We start from the raw sequence: 8,171 nt of genomic DNA on the forward strand, positions 1-8,171 counted from the left end.
TCCTGAGGACCTGCTCCTTCCGATCAAGGATACGAATCGGCTGCTCAATATAAGAAGCATCCTCACGAACCTCAAGTGGCTGCCAATCAATCATAGGAATAGTGTCCGACCCACATCTCCATAACATAGAAGCATGAAACACGTCATGGATTGCAGACAACTCAGGAGGTAAGGCAAGCCTATAGGCCACAGCGCCCACGCGCTCGGTAATCTCAAAAGGTCCGATGAATCTCGGGACAAGCTTGCCCTTCACACCAAAGCGAACCACGCCCTTCATAGGCGAGACCTTGAGATATACCATGTCCCCGACTGCGAACTCGAGGGGTCGACGCCGACGATCAGCAAAACTCTTCTGCCGGCTCTGGGTTGTGCGCATCCTCTGCCTGATAACATCAATAACCTCTGACGTCTGCAGCACAAGCTCGGGACCTAAGAGACGATGCTCTCCAACCTCGGTCCAACAACTAGGAGATTTGCACGGTCTGCCATAAAGTGCCTCAAAAGGAGCCATGCCGATAGTTGCCTGATAGCTGTTATTATATGCGAACTCGGCGAGGCGCATATGCTCGTTCCAACTGCCCGCAAAGTCGATCACACAAGCCCTGAGCATATCCTTAAGGATCTGGTTGACCCTTTCGGTCTGTCCATCTGTCTGCGGATGATAAGCGGTGCTGAGATGCAAGTGACCCCTAATGCCTGTTGAAAACTCCTCCAAAACTGAGACGTAAATCTGGAGTCTCGGTCTGAAACGATCGAAACTGGGATGCCGTGCAGTCTCACTATCTCCTCAATGAATATCCTCACTAACCGGTCCATAGACCAGGAAGCACGTACTGAAATGAAATGAGCCGACTTCGTCAGACGATCGACGATAACCCAGATGGTATCGTGAACGCGCTGAGTCCTCGGCAAACCTGCGATGAAGTCCATCGATACATGCTCCCACTTCCACTCTGGAATGCTCAACGGCTGCAAGGGACCAGGGGGTCTCTGATGATCGGCCTTGACACGTTGGCATGTGTCACACTCGGCCACAAAACTCGCAATCTGGCGCTTCATCCCCTGCCAGAAGTACTGCCTCCTCATATCACGATACATCTTCGTGGAGCCCGGGTGGATAGTAAGTCTCGATCGGTGTGCCTCGGTCATCAGATCTCGACGCAACTCTGGAACGTCCGGGACACACAATCGGCCTCTGAAGCGTAATCCACCATCGGAACCAATCTGCCAGTTTGACTGCTCCACAGATGCTGCCTCTGCTCTGTACTCCTGAAGTGACTCGTCCATCTGCTGAGCATCGATCACCCTGGCCACTAAGGAGGGTTGAATCGATAGGCTCGAAAGCTGAACATTGGAAGACTACAGACCGAACTCAAAGTCAAATTCTGATACATCCTCAAGCATCTGCCACTCACGCACCATCATTTGTGCCATCAGGCCTCGTGGCTGGCAGCTGAGTGCGTCCGCCACCACGTTTGCCTTGCCCGGGTGGTACTGAAGGTCAAAATCATAGTCTTTCAGCAACTCCATCCATCGCCTCTGTCGCAGGTTCAACTCGGACTGCGAAAATAGATACTTCAAGCTCTTATGATCCAAGAAGAGCTCGAACCTAGCCCCATATAGATAATACCTCCACACCTTCAGTACGAAGACGACTACTGCGAGCTCCAAATCATGAGGGGGTAGTTCAGCTCATGGACCTTGAGCTGGCACAAGGCATACGCCACTGGCTTCCCATGCTGCATCAGTATAGCACCAAAGCCAACTCTGGAGGCATCAGTAAAAACAACAAAACCCTCACTCCCATCAGGAATAGTGAGAACATGAGCGGACGTGAGGCGGTCCTTCAACTCTGTAAATGCCTTCTTGCAAGCGTCACTCCAGACGAACTCGACGCCCTTCCGCGTCAACCGGGTCAGCGGTGCTGCAATACGGGAGAAACTCTCGATAAACCACCGGTAATATCCCGCTAGACCAAGGAAGCTGCGAATCTCGGACGCGTTCGTGGGCTGGCCCCACCGACGCACGGCATCAACCTTCGAGGGGTCCACAGCGACACCCTCCCTCGTCACCACGTGACCGAGGAACTTCATCTCTTCCTGCCAAAACTCACACTTCTCCAGCTTCGCATACAGCTGGTGGGCACGGAGGGTCTCAAGCACAATTCGCAGGTGCTCAGCATGGTCCTCTCGAGTCCTCGAATATACAAGAATATCATCAATGAATACCACCACGAACTGATCAAGGAACGGCCGAAAAACCTCATTCATCAGCTGCATGAATATAGCGGGCGCGTTGGTCAGTCCAAATGACATGACCAGGAACTCGAAGTGACCATAACTTGTCCGGAAAGCCGTCTTCGGAATGTCCTCCTCTCGGACCCGAATCTGATAGTAACCAGAACGCAAGTCTATCTTGAAAAAATACTGTGCACCCTGCAACTGATCGAACAAGTCATCAATACGGAGAAGCGGGTATCGGTTCTTGATGGTGACTTTGTTGAGCTCACGATAATCTACACAGAGTCGCAATGAACCATCCTTCTTCTTCACAAACAATACCGGGGCTCCCCAAGGTGAACTACTGGGACGAATGAAACCTAACTCCCGAAGCTCATCCAACTGCTCCTGCAGTTCCCTCAACTCCAACGGTGCCATCCGGTAGGGGGCCTTCGAGATGGGCGCAGTACCGGGCACCAAATCAATCTGGAACTCCACCTGCCGACGTGGAGGCAAACCCGGGATCTCCTGAAACACATCCGAGTACTCACAAACAACTGGCAGCAGCTCAATATTCTCTACCACAGAATCCTCAACGACTAAAGCTAAGAAACTAGATAACGGCTCTCCTCTGGGCTCAGCAACGAACTGGAACACTGGCAAGCCTGGAATGTAAAACGTAACCGTCCTCACGACACAGTCTAAGACGGCACCATACTCTGCAAGCCAGTCCATACCCAGAATCACATCAAAACCTGACATCGGCATCACGAACAGATCAGCAGGAAGGAACATCTCACCCACTAACATTGGGCAAGAAGGACGGCGAAGGCTTAACATCATAGACTTCCCCATAGGAGTCGAAACGGTCAAAGCCTCAGACACTCCGATGGAATACCGGTCAATTGGTAAAATTGCTCGGCCACAAAAGAATGGGAGGCACCAGAATCAAATAAAACATGAGTAATGCAGGAAGAAACAAGAAGAATACCCTCGACTACTCCACCGGTCGATGATTGCGGGTCTTGGCCTGACGCCTGCTGTGTAGAATAGAAGCGGCCCTGAGCTGGTAGAGGAAGCAACCCAGAAGACTGAGGGTCCTGAGTCTGTGCCTGCTGGGCTGCGATACATACTGGACCCAGGGACCGGACATGCGGATATCCTCTCTGCTGGTGCAGCGGCTGCTGCTGTCGCTGCTGAGGAGGTCTGCCTGGCTGCCTCTGCTGTTGAGGAGCCCTAGGAACGGCGGGTGGAAGCTGAGCTCTCTGCTGCTGCTGAGGAGGACGAGGAGGAGGTAACTGCGGTGGCCTCTGCTACTGAATGGGGAGAGGGCACTCACGCCTCCGATGCCCGGCCTGTCCACAGCCGAAGCATAACTAGAAAAGGGGCCAGAGGATGGTGCTGACGATGATGATGAAGCTACTGTCTGAATCGTCGGCTGCTGAAATCCTGACCTGCCCCTCCGTCTTTACTGACGGTGCTGCCTGAAACTGCCGGCTGGTACCCTCCTCTTCCGATCTCCACCGGAACTCTGCTCTCTCGACCTCTGGGTCATAGCCCAGTCCTCCTCATAAACCAGTGTCCGATGAACGACCTGGTCAAACGTCTCCAAACAATGCCCTACCACACGACTGCGAAGGGCAGGACGCAAACCAGCCACAAATGACGAGCCCTCATCTTCTCATCACTGGTGAGATGAGGAGCAAATCTAGACAAGGTCAAGAAACGGGCCTCATACTGAGATACGGTCATATCACCCTGCACTAGGGTCTCAAACTCGATCGCTCGCTGGATCTGAACATGCTTAGGGAAGAACTTCTGGTCGAAACAGACTACGAACTCCTCCCATGACCAAACAAACTGAGGTCCGACCATCCTAGATACAGATGACCACTAATGACGGGCCTCACCCTGAAGAAGATAGGTCGCAAGGGATACTCTTTGACCCGCAGGACACTGAATAGTGTCAAAAATTCTCGCAACCTCAGTGCGCCAAGCCTCGGCGGCAGAAGGGTCAGGGTCACCACTGAACCTCGGGGGATCATGCTGCCGGAACTCTCGAGCTATCGCACTAGCTTGTGGTAAGTCAGACTGCCCAGAAACCTCAGCGGTAGCTGGCTAACGGGTCTGCAATGCGGTGGCAACAAGCTGCATCAACTGCTGAAAATGCTTGGCTCCTATAGGTACTGTCGGAATGGCAGGGGCAGCACTCGCCTCAGGCGGAGGCACGGGTGCGGCCGGAGGAGCAGGAGCCTCAGTAACTGGAGCAGTAGGCTGAGTAGGGGGAATAGGTGGGGGAACCGGAGCAATTGGAGGTATGGGCGCTATGGGCTCAACTGGAGGAACAGGCCGGATCGGGACCTCAGGAATCGGATCCTCAACAACGGGAGCAGGATGTGCTCGAGTAGAAGGGGTAACTCGGGCGCCTCATCCACGGGCACCACGACCACGGGTGCCACGACCACGGGAGCCACATCCACGCGGCATCGTCTACAAAATAATGATGACGCAAGGAATCAAGACAATTATAGGCTCAATACGGAGCGAAAGGAAGGATCTCGGGACACTACTTGTCCCATGCTCTTAGCAGGCATGCGATGTTATCCTTAGTCATTCCAGAATTACTAATTATGCTCTGATACCAACTCCTGTCACGCCTCAGACTCGGTAACCGGATTCACAAGAAACCCGATGGCCGGTTCTGTCCGCAACAGCCTCCGTAGTACCCCATTCTCGGCTCTTGAGGTAGGTTCCGATCTTGGGATCTTACAAGGAGGATTTTCATAACAGTATAATCACTTCCAATGCGAGCATACCCAAGATCACAGCAAGTACATCTAAGAATAACAAAGGCACACATCACAAAATCCACTAAAAATTTAAACTTTTACAATCATCCAAAAGGTCCAAAAGGACATACATGAGAATAAAAGGAAAAGAGAGAGAAATCAGCAGCACTGGAGTCCTCACTGCTCAACTCTACTCCACGCTCTACTGCTACGATGCCTACCTAGAGTCTCCTGCACGCATCAATCGTGCATAAGCTTATAGAAGCTTAGAGGGTGGTGTAAGTGTGTGACAATGGTGTATAGAAGAATAGTGAGAGGTATAAGGAGAGAAGCATGATCAGTGAACATATCACTAGTCTTACCAAGGCTTCACATGAATGCGATGCAATAAGTAATGGGTGCCATACCAATGCAATGTATGAAGGGGGGCTTGTACAGCCAATGTTAATGCGATGCAAGTAATGTCAGTGCTCATATCCAAACCATAAGTCAAGTACATTTCCAATCATAAGAAAATCACCGGGGTCCATTACACTGCTGAATGACTACCGCTCTGCAGACCCCGCACAGTCAAACGAGCGTAAGAGACCTCACTACCCGCCTGTGGACAACCAATCACCAATAAGGCCTGAAGGTAGCGGACCCATTTACGAGCTGGTCAGACTCAGCCTAGCAATGCCTCCTCATACCAGGCAGGTAAGGCCACACCCCTATCCAACCGACTACACGATAGTGGGAGCCGCGGCCTAACGGTATAAGGCCCTCATGCACTCATATATTCCACCTGATCACGACGTTGGAGCAGATCCTTGGTACCATGGAAGTTTTAGGAATTTCACCCATGGGCATCCTATGCACCCGTATGCTCAACTAATATTTCCGGTGTCCACACATACGACCATCCACGAATACCCCTGTGGAGGCAAGGCCCTGATGAAGTAAGGGCGGATATCCACAAGATATCCAATGCCAGATGCATGAATCACACAATCACACATGCATCAATTCCAAGTATCCATCTCTTGAGGAGATAACAACATGTCCTACACAATGACACAGCCATGTCCAATCATACCTCAACCAATCATGCATATGATGCGTATGGGAGTGGGCCATGAAGATGAATAGGGGTGTCGATGAGGTGAAGATGAACTCTCTACTTAACAATGAAGGGTCTAGGTACTTAACCAATTCCTCATAAGGAATACAACCTCTAGTGGGGGCCCATATACCTGGGGTAGCCCACGAGACTAAGGACCACGAGACTAATGGTATAGGCCTAAATAGATGAAACGGGCCTAGCAAGGGTCTATGGTGGGCCTTTAACCACCTATAGAAGCCCATGAGCCTACCTTAAGGCCCCCAATGTGGACATCCAACCACAATTGGTCCCCAAGAGTTAGCCCATCTCTAATTGATTATGGATCAAGGCTCAAGGCCCACGTAACATCAGAAATAAGAAACGGGTAGCCATGATCATATCACAAATACTCATGTTGGGCTTCAGAAAGACAGCCCAAGGCCTATCTACAACATGGGTCCAAGGGAAACACACATAACCCAACCCATATATACCACTATGGGCCCATAAGGGAAAGATTAGGGCCCAACATAAAGGCCACTAATCCCATATATTGTGGTGGCCTAGTGGGCAACCCATTGCTCAAACCACATGGGCAAATGTCATGCTTTTAGTCAAGTAAGTTGGGCCTACAACCCGGTCCAAGTATTAAAGTTGATTTGGTGGGCAACCAAGGGCCCATCTACTTGTGTAATCCGGCCCACTAACCCAACACAATATTATGGTAAAAATGGCCCATGAGTTCAATGGACCTATCTGAAAAGTCTCAGCCCAATTGGGCTTAAAGAGTTCAACAACTAGCTACATTCACGGACCCAAATTAAAATTCAACTGTGGTGGGCCTCAAAAGTATATTTATTAAGCCCAACATTTAAGGAACCAAAGGTATAAATTATTCCCTCTAAGATCTTCAAAATGTGGTGGGCCTCACTTCTCAAAATTTCAGCCCAAAGGCCAAGCATAATTATAACATGTTGCTGTCTTAAATTTGGGCACTCCATTGGAGTGGGTCCAGGGCCTCTAAAACTCTGGAAATTGAGGGCCAAGGTCCCTCATCATGCATACAATGAGAGGTAACCCAAAAAGGTGGCCCACCATCAAAGGAAATATTTTTGAATTATGGTTTTATTAAGGCATATTGCTGGACTGTACAACAGAAAATCTGGCAGTCCAACTATCTTTGTCCATTCTTTTGGACGCCCAATTGAGGTCCGTTGGAGCTGAAATTTTACAGAGTGACACTACCACAGGTGGGACACACCCCCACAAAATTTTAGAATTTTTGGACATCTGTAAATATTTTAATTCATTTAAAGAAATCCATCTGTCCTGAAAATCGGACTGATCTAGACGCCATGTTATAATGGGCCGGTCCAGCCATCACTACGGTGTGTACAGGTGTCCATTGGCCTCAAAATTTTGTAGGTGGGTCCCACCATGGGTGGTCCATCTTTATGTAAATGTTTATAATTTTTTCACACCCAAAACTATTTTAATAAATTTTGGAATTCTAACCTGTCCAGGGTGGATTGCTGCTAGAACAGTGCAGAAAATCCAGACTATCCACCTCACTTGGACCACACCTTTGGGACCCCTATGAATGTCAGATTGGGCTGAAATTTGGGAGACATCAAGATGAGATCCCCACCTTTTAGAAAAGTATATTTGGTGGTTATGAATAGTCCTCCAAACAGTCCCAAAATATGGTCCAAAATCAACCAGAAACTGTCCAGAAAATTCTGGACAGCAACATGTACTTGGATAAAATTAATTATATAAGCTAAATAAAAAGGGAAATACTCCAAGAACTAGGTGCTATAGCCCTCCCTAATGGGCCCCACACATGTCTAAAACAAATTCCAAGGTTACCACACTTGCATGCATCAATAAAGGTCAGCAAATGGGACACCCAACCATAGTGTAGGTGGGTATGGATGTCCCACCCTAGCTGGACTTTTTTGGACTGTCCACGCCCACCAAGTGGACCACATACATCATCAGCAATCATAGGAAAGGTAGAAGAAGAGAAATAAAAACATTTCGACTATTGGGAGAAGGATCCGTCACTATTGAGCCTTCCCC

Source organism: Magnolia sinica, chromosome 19 (genome assembly GCF_029962835.1).
Source record: "Magnolia sinica isolate HGM2019 chromosome 19, MsV1, whole genome shotgun sequence".
NCBI lineage: Eukaryota > Viridiplantae > Streptophyta > Magnoliopsida > Magnoliales > Magnoliaceae > Magnolia > Magnolia sinica.